Here is a 14,710-nt window from a genome sequence, read left to right on the forward strand (position 1 = left end):
AATCCCTTTAAGAGCATTCAATGACCATCATTGCTCACTCGTCAGCACAATAGAATAAGAGCACCATAAGAAGGCATTGACAAAGTGACAGATCAGCTACACATCTTAGGGAGTTGATTCGTTTATAGGTTGAACTGAATGAAGGGCTTGATCTTCCACCTACTTAAATGGCAATTTCATAGGGGTCATTAAAAAAGGGTTTTAACCAGGGAAGACAAAAGCAAGAACATTACAAACCGAGAAGAACGTGTACGCTGAGATAAATGTGCAAATAATAAAAAGAAAAAAATAGACTTCAAAAAAGTGATGACATATGAACTGCAAATGTACCGGAGCTGCAAATAAATCAAACTAAGGCTACTTTCACCCTATTCCGGATCCGTCAAGGATCTGCAAAAACGCTTCCGTTACAATAATACAACCGCATGCATCCTTCATGAACGGATCCGGTTGTATTATGTCTTATATAGCCATGGCGGATCAGTCTTGAACACCATTGAAAGTCAATGGGGGACGGATCCGGTTTCTATTGTGTCAGAGAAAACGCTGCTTGCATCGTTATTCTGTCCGCGATGGGAGCGCAACCAAACGGAACGAAATGCATTTTAGTGCATTCCGTTTTATTTTCAGTTCAGTTTTGTCCCCATTGACAATGAATGGGGACAAAACAAGCGTTTTCTTCTGCTATTGAGATCCTATGACGGATCTCAATAGCGGAATTGTAAAAGTAGCCTAAATCTGCTTCAGTGTGGGTGTGACAAGGTAGAATATACTGTACATTCTACAACATTCAAACTGACCCTACCCCAGGCAAGTCTTTTTTTCCCCCCACAATCACTGAAAATTTACTTCTTTTCATATAAAAAATTTATCCAAATAGAACAGAAAGGGGGAAAAAAAGAAATACACACAATTATAATCTAATACATTTGGTACTATAAAGAAACATACATTGTAATAAGAGAAAAACAAAACAGGTTAACGGTCACTATTAGGACTAAAAACAGACCTGGCCAAGGATGAGGATCATCCGGAGTAATGGACAAAGAGGTACTGAAAGAAGCACTATTGGAGAAACTGATGCACTGTGTTAGGCTACATGAACACGACCGTGCCGTTTTTTTGCGGACCGCAAACAACGGAAGCCGCCCGTGTGCCTTCCGCAATTTGCGGAACGGGCGGCCCATTATAGACCCGCCTATTCTTGTCCGCAAAACTGACAAGAATAGGACATTGTATTTTTTTTTTTGCGGGGCCTCGGAACGCATCCGAGCCGCAAAAACGGCGGCTCGGATGAGGACAAAAACAACGGTCGTGTGCATGAGGCCTTAGGCCTAGAGCCAATTCAAACAAAGACACACATCATACCCTCTCAGGCTTTGTACAAGGCATAACCATGTTTTTTGAGAAATGTTCTTTTAAAGGGATTATCCTATTAAAAAGAAGTCTACACTTTTTAAAACCAGCATCTGAATACTTTTGTAATGGCATGTCATTAAAAATTTGTACAGCCATTTAAAAAAAAAAAAAAAAAAAAGTTTTTTTTTTTTTTAAGTATATGTATAGCATCACCTGCTATTTGTTTCCTCATCTCTGAGCACATGTTCAGTTCCATCCTTCAACTGCCACCAGCCATCTACTGTTAGAAGCTGTGACAGTTCCTGGACCCCATCCCCCATAAATAAATCTAGCGAAACTGGAGCTTTGAACAAAGAGAGCTCCTCTGGATCCATGTGAGGCACAGGGCATGTTCTAGCTACATTTGAGCGAGTGCACCATGTACTATACAATGTCTGGCTTTCATTTTTGGATTAATTACGGGACAACTCCTTTAAGGGCCTGTCTATTATAGTCTATATGTACATTGGGCATTTAGTTTTACTTCCCATTAAAACTGTTTTCATTTTAACAAATATTTTAGTGCATTGGGCATTTAGAGTTACAATCTATACTATAAAACTTAAAGGGGTTGTCTGAGATTTTGGATAGGTCATCAATATTGGATTAGTTCGGTTCTGACTCCTGCCACCCCCAGTGATCAGCTGTTTCAAGAGGCTAGTGCACTCAGGTGAGCAATTTGACCTCTTCCTAGGCTAGAGACCTTACATTCTTTGGTCCCATGACCTAGGCACAGTCTAGTTCCATTCAAGTGAATGGGCCTGAACTGCAATACCAAAGCACAGCAGCTATACAATGTATGGCATTGAGAAGGCCACAACCTTTTCAAACAGCTGATCGGCGGGGGTGTCGCAAGTGAGACCACCATCTATCAGATATTGATGACCTATCCTCAGAGTCATGGACAACCCCTTTAATAAAGAACAGAACATTTGTGAATGTAGAAACTTATAGGACAGTCATGTACACTACAAAGATAAAGTAAGTATTGTTTTTCATTGGGGGAGGCACGGACATTAGGTTTCAGCCACACTAACCCTGCTTTTGGCACCTGCTTGTAGCAAAAAGTGACACTAGAAAGAGGGCATGGTGTAACTGCTCTGCAATTGACAAAAAAAATAAATATAGGATACGAATACATAAATGAAGCATAAAGGCAAGTAGACACCACGGTGTTGTCTCCTATTTCATTTTGCTTTCAATTTTAGAAAGGAAAATGATGGCAGAATAACCAAATACGCTGGGCAAAGTGGACAGAGCTCAGCATTTTGTAAGACTAAATGAACAAAACAAAAAAAAAACTCTAAAAAGTTGAAAATATAAAAATTTTATATTTCGCAATTTAGTGTGTTTAGATATTATATCGAACATACTATTAATCACAGCAGGCAATTTGCATGAACCCAAAAAATTATCTGAGAAAAAGGTGTGTGTGTGTGTATATATATATATATATATATATATATATATATATATACAGTACAGACCAAAAGTTTGGACACACCTTCTCATTCTAAGAGTTTTCTTTATTTTCATGACTATGAAGGCATCAAAACTATGAATTAACACATGTGGAATTATATACATATACACTCACCTAAAGAATTATTAGGAACACCTGTTCTATTTCTCATTAATGCAATTATCTAGTCAACCAATCACATGGCAGTTGCTTCAATGCATTTAGGAGTGTGGTCCTGGTCAAGACAATCTCCTGAACTCCAAACTGAATGTCAGAATGGGAAAGAAAGGTGATTTAAGCAATTTTGAGCGTGGCATGGTTGTTGGTGCCAGACGGGCCGGTCAGAGTATTTCACAATCTGCTCAGTTACTGGGATTTTCACGCACAACCATTTCTAGGGTTTACAAAGAATGGTGTGAAAAGGGAAAAACATCCAGTATGCGGCAGTCCTGTGGGCGAAAATGCCTTGTGGATGCTAGAGGTCAGAGGAGAATGGGCCGACTGATTCAAGCTGATAGAAGAGCAACGTTGACTGAAATAACCACTCGTTACAACCGAGGTATGCAGCAAAGCATTTGTGAAGCCACAACAAGCACAAACTTGAGGCGGATGGGCTACAACAGCAGAAGACCCCACCGGGTACCACTCATCTCCACTACAAATAGGAAAAAGAGGCTACAATTTGCATGAGCTCACCAAAATTGGACTGTTGAAGACTGGAAAAATGTTGCCTGGTCTGATGAGTCTCGATTTCTGTTGAGACATTCAAATGGTAGAGTCCGAATTTGGCGTAACCAGAATGAGAACATGTACCCATCCTCTGATGGCTACTTCCAGCAGGATAATGCACCATGTCACAAAGCTCGAATCATTTCAAATTGGTTTCTTGAACATGACAATGAGTTCACTGTACTAAAATGGCCCCCACAGTCACCAGATCCCAACCCAATAGAGCATCTTTGGGATGTGGTGGAACGGGAGCTTCGTGCCCTGGATGTGCATCCCTCAAATCTCCATCAACTGCAAGATGCTATCCTATCAATATGGGCCAACATTTCTAAAGAATGCTATCAGCACCTTGTTGAATCAATGCCACGTAGAATTAAGGCAGTTCTGAAGGCAAAAGGGGGTCCAACACTGTATTAGTATGGTGTTCCTAATAATTCTTTAGGTGAGTGTATACATAACAAACAAGTGTGAAACAACTGAAAATATGTCATATTCTAGGTTCTTCAAAGTAGCCACCTTTTGCTTTGATTACTGCTTTGCACACTCTTGGCATTCTCTTGATGAGCTTCAAGAGGTAGTCCCCTGAAATGGTTTTCACTTCACAGGTGTGCTCTGTCAGGTTTAATAAGTAGGATTTCTTCCTTATAAACGGGGTTGGGACCATCAGTTGCGTTGAGGAGAAGTCAGGTTGATACACAGCTGATAGTCCTACTGAATAGACTGTTAGAATTTGTATTATGGCAAGAAAAAAGCAGCTAAGTAAAGAAAAACGAGTGGCCATCATTACTTTAAGAAATGAAGGTCAGTCAGTCAGCCGAAAAATTGGGAAAACTTTGAAAGTAAGGGCTATTTGACCATGAAGGAGAGTGATGGGGTGCTGCGCCAGATGACCTGGCCTCCACAGTCACCGGATCTGAACCCAATCGAGATGGTTTGGGGTGAGCTGGACTGCAGAGTGAAGGCAAAAGGGCCAACAAGTGCTAAGCATCTCTGGGAACTCCTACAAGACTGTTGGAAGACCATTTCAGGGGACTACCTCTTGAAGCTCATCAAGAGAATGCCAAAAGTGTGCAAAGCAGTAATCAAAGCAAAAGGTGGCTACTTTGAAGAACCTAGAATATGACATATTTTCAGTTGTTTCACACTTGTTTGTTATGTATATAATTCCACATGTGTTAATTCATAGTTTTGATGCCTTCATAGTCATGAAAATAAAGAAAACTCTTTGAATGAGAAGGTGTGTCCAAACTTTTGGTCTGTACTATATATATATATATATATATATATATATATATATATATATATATATATATATATATATATAATGCAAAAATAGAAATCTTGTACTTGTATATGTCTAGTGTAGAAGTGCTCCCCCTGGCTGGCCCTGACTGTAATGGCAGCCCATCATGGCTTTCAGAACAGATCTAAAATGGCCATGGTCTTCGTTTTTTTGCAGGACACAACATGGTAGTATGGTGTCCTTCAAACAAAAACTGTGAACACATGACAAACAAAGCAGGAGGAACTTTAATGAGGGCTCATTTTGCCTCATTAAAAGTTAATTGATCCGCAGAGGGATAAATCTGAATACTGTTATCAGGCATTCAAATAACTGAACAGTCAGCGCAAACAAAGTGTGAATCCAGCCTTAAATCTGAGGCAGAGTGGTGAGGGGGCGAGGGCGTCTCCACCGGAAGGAGCTGCTCAAATTAACAGTTAAATTATGGCAAACGGTGTGCTATAAAGTTTTAATTTAACAAGAGGGTATGGCCTAGCAGGAACGTGCACAGTAAGTCAACCAATAGGTGGTGTAAGGTCAGACAAAATCCTCCAAACAGTTTATCATTCAGCATGAGCCACGTACAGGATTAGTACATCTGCTCCATTACGTAAATATCAACTGCACATCGGACTCCCTTCAGGGTGGTCTATCCCACCAACAAACAGCGAGAGGAAGATGCCACTGTGTACATGCTGATAGGAGGAAAGGTGGTGACGATTGTGGATGCGCTAGACCACCCCCCGGACTCAGTGGCACTGAGAAGAGAGTCTGTCATTGAAGATTCACAAGTATAGGATATGCTTCAAAATTTGCAAAGAATGACTTGTGATCAGCGATTCACTTTGCCCTCAGACAGGACTGCTTTGAAGGGGGTATTCCACTTATAACAACTTATTCTCCATCTATAGGATAGGGGACAATTATTATATTGTGGGGGTTTCGACTGTGAGAATAAGGACCCCGAGCACTGTACTTAGCTATCCTTTGTTGTCCCAAACAGAATGAATGGAGCAGCACGTGAATGCTTGACCGGCCAATCCATTCAGTTTGGGGAACAAGGGCCCCATTCTTGTGAAGGTCCCAGCAGCCAGACCCTAACTGGTCAAATTATCCCTTGTCCTACCCCCTTGACTTCTATAGTGACTTGTGGAGCTGGAGAAGAGTACTTTATAAGGCGATTTTTTCATGCATATACATGGCAGAAAAGCTGGACAAGACTGTACGATAACACAATGAGGATGATCTATAAGGTACTTTTGATAGTTTATTAAGTGAAATGCAGGTGAAAGGTTCGCTTTAAAATTGTGGAATTCCCGTTATTCCCCCTGGAAATGTATAAATTGTTGTTACCATCTGTCGTGCCAATGGGGTGTGTGTCTACACAATCGAAAGTGTCCCGTCAGTGCCCAAAGTATCAGACTGTGTAGGGACACTCCGTATTGACTTGGGCAGGACTAACACCAAGCTGGCCACTTACTCATATATTTCCATGAGGAAAGACAAAAGAATGGCACAGTGCAGAACTGTAAGAAAAGCAGGACAGGTCCACTTTAGTTAACTGATAGGACATTCCATAATTTCATGTGCATGAATGGAGATTTTATCTAATAATGGCCACTTAAACACAACTGAAGAAACAACACAAGCCAGGTACCCAATGCACCAAAACATGTGTTGCTTACCACTTAAAAGGGGTCGTCTCACTTCAGCAAATCATGTAGAGAAAGTTAATACAAGGCACTAATGTATTGTGATTGTCCATATTGCCTCCTTTGCTGGCTTGATGCATTTTTTCATCACATTATACACTGCTCATATTCAGGGGTTACGACTAGGGATGAGCGAATAGACTTCGCGTAAAACTTTGTTGGAATACTGTTCCGTACAGTATTAGAATGTATTGGCTCTTATGAGCTGAAGTTATTACTTCGCGAAGTCTCACGAGACTTTGGGTAATAACTTCATAAATTGATTTCTACTGTAAAAAAAACATTTACCGAACTCTGGTTCAGAACCAAGGTACCACTTGGAAACGAACCGGAGTTCAGGAAAATGTTTTTTTAGAAATCAATTTATGAAGTTATTACCCAAAGTCTTGCGAGACTTCGCAAAGTAATAACTTCAGCTCATAGGAGCCAATACATTCTAATACTGTACGGAGCGCTCAGTCCGTACAGTATTCAAACAAATTTTATGCAAATCAACTACGGATGTTTCATCCGAAGGCTATTCGCTCATCCCTAGTTACGACCATCCAGCAATCCATCAGCGGGGGGTTGTTCTTCAAGATTATAGGAAAAAGTGCAAGCCTCTCTGGTGGCCGGGACCGTAGGAGTACACATAGGCACACATGCGCAGCATCTCTAGCCCCTCCTATCTGCGCTGCAATGGTGGTCATAACCCCTGTAAATGAGCAGTGTATAATGTGCTGGAAAAATGAATCCAGCCAGCAAAGGAGGCAATATGGACAATCACAATACATTAGTAAGAGCCTTGTATTAACTTTCTCTACATGATAAATGCCATGTGCTGAAGTGAGACAACCCGTTTAATTTCTGTTTGTTTCTTTTAAGGTCTATGATTGTTATTTCTAATTGACTCCTGGACTGGTTTAACTAGTACCTAATATCTGAGCTAGAGCTGACGAGACAAAACATGACAATGCATGGCTACAGAAAGGGTCTGCGTCAAATAAGAGAATATATATATATATATATATATATATATATATATATATATATATATATATATATATACATACATATACACACACACACAGAAAACATGGATCGTGCCTCAGACCAAACACTGTACACTTAGTAAGAAGGCTGCTAAAAACTCTTAGCGGAAACATTACTAATGTGGATATGAAAAAATACATAAGAATAGACATAGCAAAATAAGGCACGCGTAATACAACTGCATGAGTGATCATCTTCTCCATCCATCTGCTGCATTGCATATGTCCTATATGTGCAAGGATCAGCAACCTCCGGCACTCCAGCTAAAACTACAACTCCCAGAATCCTTCTTTCACATCTATGGCAGTTACAAGAACAGACAAGTGTGCATGCTGGGAGTTGTAGTTTCACAACAGCTGGAGTGCCGAAGATGCTGATCCCTGCTGTAGTGTGATGAACTGGATACATAATGCATGTTAGTGTGATGGCTGGGCACATGTTGAGGACCGCAAAACATGGGCACGGGCCATGTGCACTCCACACGGCGGTGCAGTCCCACTGGCTTCAATGAGTTCACGATCCGCAAGATGCAGCAAAAGATAGGACATGTGAAGGCGCGGACCCCGAAGCACACTGTAGGGCTTACGCGTGTTTCTGGGTCCGGGACGCAAAAGATAGGATATGTGCTATCTTTTGCCGCATCTTGCAAATCGTGGACCCATTGAAGTCTGTGGGTCCACAATGCAATGTGGAGTGCACACAAGTGATGCCGGTGTCTTGCGGATACACAGTCGTGTGAATGTGGCTTAAGGGTACGTTCACAAAGCCGATTTTGATGCTGTCAAAATCTTCTGTGTACTCAGTGGCAGAAGCTGCTATGGTTTCTATCGGGGCTGTTCCTTCTGAATGCCGCTGAGTGCACATACGCCGCGACTTCAAGCAGTGTCCACCCAGGCACCGCTCTACAAAAGGGGTTATGTACCTTCTTGGCAAGGTTGTGGCCTTAAACCGCATTAAAAACATGGGAGGCAGACCCCACGCAGCTGCTACAGGAACTTTGTCCAAAATTAAGGCGGCATAAACCTCTGTGTGAACGTCCCCTTAGGGTAACCTGTAAAAATCAGACATTAAATAAGACATAAGAACATCAAACGTTAAATAATTAATAGCCAATAGGCAATTCACAGTTCTTGTTCGACACCGTACAATAAAAGCGTTATCCAATACCTAAAAAAGCGGTCACGTGCCTTTCCTGACGCATAACACTTACAATTTTGAGACCATGCCCTGCCACTCGTACATTTTTAAGGGAGAGGAACCAGGCCGCCAAGGCACCTAAGCATTCTTAAAGGCCTGGCTTATCCATCAGCTTTGTAATCAGATATTTTTGTTACACTCCTAAATGTGAAATTTACAGACTATACATTATGCGAGTCAGATCATCTGTATCCGTCTAATAACGGGCTGGGCAATTAGAATTGATCAGAACAAAAATCAGGTGGGCACACACACACACGAGGTGGCTTTGTATTCTACTGCACCAGAAACATGTGTGTTCAAATCTGCTGAGCGTGCATGGTTATTTCACAGAGGAGAGGAAAATAAAGCGATGGCGCTGGCTAATGGGTAGAAAAGATGAAGCACAATGAAATCCAACATGATCCTGGCATCCATGAAGGCCCCCACCCCAAAAATAAATAATCATATGGCTGGGATAAGAGTTTACGACCTCAGCACAAAAATATGTCTCACAGTGTATCAGTAATTAAAACTGTCCTATACCTATAATATACACACAATGTAATAGCAGTAGGTGGAGGAGGATGCGGTGTGGCCTGTTATATGTAGCAATCGACAATAAGTGCTTGCCAAGTAGCCCTATCATTCTAATTAAAGGGAACCTGTCACTGTGAAAATGCAGTGTAATCTGCAGGCAGCATGTTATAGAGCAGGAGGAGCTGAGCAGACTGGTATTTAGATTTATGGGAAAATGTTCAGTAGAACTTGTAATTTATCCATTTAAACTCCTGCTCATTCTGGGCTATGACACCCAGAAAGCGGTCCTATCAGTGATTGACAGCTATCTCTGTATACACAGTCATAGAGGGAAGGCTGTCAATCACTGATAGGACCGCCTCCTGGACGTCACAGCCCAGAATGAGCAGAAGTAAATGTATAAAATTACAACCTATACTGAACATTTTCCCGTAAATCTAAATATCAACCTGTTCAGCTCCTCCTGCTCTATAACATGATGCTTTCAGCTCAAATACCATGTTCAACGGGACAGTTTACCTTTAAGGTCACTTTCAGCAGTATTTATAAGCCAAGACCATAAGTGGGCCCAATACAGAAGAGGCACACATCTCTCCATTATACTTGTTCTCTGTAGGTTCCACTCCAGGTTTGGGCCTACAAATGCTGATGAAAAATACTGACCAAACAAGGACCATGTGAAAATGGCATAAAGCCATATTCAACAGGCAAAACACAAAGATGAAGAATGAGTGGCAAATCGGTAGCATAATTATTAGCTGAAAACATATAGTTTTTGGTGGCATAAATGCTGTAAATACAGTGCAGACATCTCCTATTCACCAATGTATTTTTACCTCTTTCCCACTGAAAATGCAGCCTCAAAAATGCTTGAAAGAAGTAACGTACCACTTCTGAAGAGTTCTTAAAACAGCGGCATAAAAGTACACGCTCATGGCCTGTAGGGGGATATTTCCTATTGAAATCAATGGGAAGTGGCTCAAATTTTGAACATGTATTATGCAGCATAGAATGCACAACTTTTTTTGGCCGTGTGAACATAGCCTAACACTTTGGATCCCACCAAATAAAAACTATGGAAATAGTGTGGTTTGTAGTTGTACCAAAAAGGGGGGGCATTTAAAATAATAATAAAAAAAAAAACATGGAACAGAAAAAGCTCTCATAAACATGAAGAAAAGGCCTCATGAACACGACAGTGTCTACATTTTGGTCCACAAACCACAAAATATGGCTACCTTTCGAGGGCACTCTGCATTTCTTTCACTCCCATCAATAGGCATTACTATTCTTGTCTTGGATGGCCACATGAATCAGCAAAAAACACGGATGTGTGTATAGCTCCGCAGAAATTAATGGTCAGTGTACTAGCTGCAGATAGGGCATGGATGTGTGCATTAAGCCTAAGTATACAAAAAAAAAATAATAGAAAAATAAAGTGGAAAAACCCTTCAAGCTCCACTGCATACAAGACTGCTGTATGTAGGTTAAAAGGGGTTGTCCGGGTTCGGAGCTGAACCTGGACATACCCATAATTTCACCCAGGCAGCCCCCCTGATGTTAGCATCGGAGCATCTCATGCTCAGATGCTGGCAAGGGCTCTTTTAGTTACAATAACACACTGCCGGGCGGAGGCTTCTGCCCAGAGTGTGTTCGATGACGTCACCGGCTCTGATGGGCGGGCTTTAGTGCTGCCCTAGCCGTTTTACAGGCTAGGGCAGCGCTAATGCCCTCCCATAAGTGCCGGTGGAAGCCTCCGTCTGACAGCCCTAAGGAGAGCCAAGTTTGTCACCGGAACTCCAGAAAATGCCTTTGCCCTGCGCGATTCAGCGCAGGGCAAAGGAGAGCATCGGAGCATGAACTGCTCCGATGTTCTTGTCAGGGAGCTGCCTGGGTGAAAATGGTGATATGTCCGGATTCAGCTCTGAACCCGGACAACCCCTTTAACAATGGGAGATATTTACTAAGCTAAAGGCGCCAGAATCTTGGCTTTATTTGCACAAAAAAAGGTGGCATGCTTTGCACCACATTGTGTTTTAGGCGCTTTTGCACCTCATCGAGGTGACCTAGTGGGAAAGGGGCGAAGTATGAGAATCTAAAGCTAGACAAGTATATCATCCTGCATGAGCCACAGCGACATTTCTGGTCCATATATCTCCCCCTACATTCATACTGTTTGCTCTGCTGATGTACACGGGATGGTTATGGTAATGATCACTATCCAGGCCTTGTCTATACTATGAAGGTAAATGAAAAGATGGACTCTCACATGTATTGGGCTGCAGTTTGATCTTTTTTTTAATCAAACCCACAACTGGATTCAAATGGACTTGGAAATATAAAGGATCCACGTTCGGCTTAGGCTCAAAAAACTGAACATGTACTATGAGGCCTCTTTGACATGAGCAGATTTCTGATCCATATATGGAGAGTTTTTTGTGTACTGAAATCCACTGCTAATGTTAAAGGGGTTATCCCGTAATTAAGATCAATGACCTATTCTCAGGATCGATCCAGTCGGTACTCCGTTACTACTTTATGCTGTGCTCGCGTCTAGGGAAGGCATCCCAATTCCACTTGTATATTGAAAGACCTGCACTTGCTTCATGCAATTTAACGCTGTATTGTCGTATCAGCATAAAGACTTGACGCGTTTCGGCTCAGGCATGAGCCTTCTTCAGACATGCATCAAATTTATGATTGAAGAAGGCTCGTCCCTGAGCTGAAACACATCACGTATTTAGGGCTCATGCACACGACACATGTATTTTGCGGTCCACAAAAAAACGGATGACATCCATGTTGCACCGTTTTTTTGCGGATCCATTGTAACAAAGCCAGAGTTATTTCCGTTTTTTGTGGCCCCAGCTGCTAGAAGTTCAAATTGAAGTGAATGGGGCTGAGCTGCAATACCAAGCACAGCTGTTGTACAATGTAAGGCACTGTTCTTGGAGAACTGCCGAGAGGCGGGGGCACTCACCAGAGCTCCGGGGAGGGCGGCAGCTCCCCAAAACAGCTGAAGATAGGTCATAATTATCCATTCCTCGATAACCCCTTTAATGAATAGGGCTATCCATTCTGGCGTATAATTTCTGTCAGTATTTGAAATCCAAAGCATGTGCTAGTTTTGTGCGTATCTTCCAAACATAGTGATTAAAAATGGAAGAAAGAAGGAATATGCATGTAAATCCTGAAAGAATACAGATGACAATCTGGAATACAGACTGGTTATATTCTATCCAGAGGCGGAAAACGGACGGATTTCGGTATCCTTGGTACGTCTTTCTGACTAGAGTCACATTTTAGGCGATTTCCACTGATTTCTACTACCTAAACTTCAATGCATAGCACTGGCAGCAGAAGGTCCTTCCTAACAAAAACATGGTTTAGACCGTTGTACTTTACAGTATATTTTATTTCACTACAAACCTTTACACACAACCCTACCAAAGTGTAAAAAATATATATCAGCCTAGAAAGATGTTAAACCAAAAGAAACATCTAACATTCACAACTATGTCATTAACACTGGAAAGCAATGGTGATGGATCCAAACTGAGATGGCGACAAAATCATATCCACCATGGAAAATCTCTCCACAAATTCAAGACGCACACGGCTGTACATATTTGTGAATATTACATTTCGGAGTTTGGGTATTGTGCTTTTGAGGTCTACAAGGTCTGAGGTATTTGTTTTAGAAGACATGTACCTTACAAGTAGATCTGAGGACTTTACAATGCTTCCATGTATTTTGAACATTAAAAACACTAGTGCAGTACTATAGGCAAATCCTATTGCCCAGAAAGAAGAAGCCCAGTCATCAAGTTATTTCAGAACAGCAACAGCACACGTGTGATGATGGGGGCGTGGAAACATAGCTAAAATGTACAAATCCCAATTTTTTTTATTTTACTCAGATCACACGAGGCATCCGTTCCAATTTCTTTTCCACCTGGGAAGGAACTTGGATGTCACATGACTGTGTGCCGACAGGACCCCCTGTTGGGTGGGCTTATTAATATTGATGCTGTACTTTTGCAGTATATACAAAGAAATGCTCCTATGTATATGCTTAAGGTGTGCGAAGCCTTAGACGGGACTTGACGTTTGGCAAGAGTGTCCCTTTACAACACATTTGGACAATATCTGATTGCATATCTCTTTTGAAATAAGTTTGTATTGTTTTTTTTTTTACGGTAGACGCGTGCCAAGAGAGATAAGTCAGACACGCACAGTAACATAGAAAATATACAGCACGCAACTGTGTAAGGGTCCAGAACAGAAGAAAACACTGTGTGATAGCCAATTTCTCATTGCTGACTGGAGTTTTCCTTTAAGGGGGCATTGGCACGACCGTATGTATTTAGCAGTCTGCAAAGCGCGGATATGCAAAATACAGAAGACGTCTGAGTTGCAATTTTTTACGGATCCATTGACTTCAATGTGTCCGTGAACTGCAGTTTGCGGGCAAGTATAGGACACGTTCTATCCTTCACGGACATACGGATAAGGAAATCACATGGATGTCTTCTATGTCTGTTCCGCAAAAGACAGAACATGACCTATTGTTGGCTGCAAATGCGGCTCACTGACTCCTTGACGTCAAAGGGTCTGGGGGGGGGGGGGAAGGTGCAACATGGACGTCATCTGTATTTTGTGGATCTGCATTTAGTGGAATGGAAAATACATACGGTGGTGTGACTGCAACCTAAATAACATAGAAACGTATAACATAACATAAAATAAAAGAGCACTTTCCAAACTTTTTCCTTCATTGCCCAAAACAGCTCATCAGAAAGTCCAGCTTACTCAACGTAGGCAAAACGCTAGCTGCACAGAAAAACATCAACAGCAATTCTGAATGTTGTAGTACACGTAGCCGTCTTCAAAGGGGTTAGCCACTTTTGACACCGCTATCTTGGTCTATTATCCGAGGTATTACGTGAGCAGCACTGTAGATAAATAATGCTAACTTCTAGTTTTCTACTACCCCACATTCCTCCGCTGCCAGCGCTTCTAGCTGTGCTGAATGTGTTGGGACTGCTGTACACATGCACCGGAGTCCTCCCCATTATGTTAGTGCAGCACAGTCCAGACTGTGCTTTTCAGTGCAGCTTTGAGAGCTGACAGTGGGGGAAGAAGGAGCAGTGGGAAAACAAAAAAATGGCAATTTGAGCTTCGTATCTGTGGTACTACTCATTAGTCCAGACTCAGGGTGACAGGTCTCCGTTAAACATTAAAATGGGCAACTTACTAATAAATTATTTCCAGAAGTTTTGTTCTCTTTTCCCCATCTCATTACCCCACAACCAGAGCGGCACTCCCACCATATTATGGCGGCAGACGAGGCGACATATGATGTGAGACGACACTCCA

The sequence above is a fragment of the Bufo bufo genome, chromosome 3 (assembly GCF_905171765.1).
Source record: "Bufo bufo chromosome 3, aBufBuf1.1, whole genome shotgun sequence".
In the NCBI taxonomy this organism is placed as follows: domain Eukaryota; kingdom Metazoa; phylum Chordata; class Amphibia; order Anura; family Bufonidae; genus Bufo; species Bufo bufo.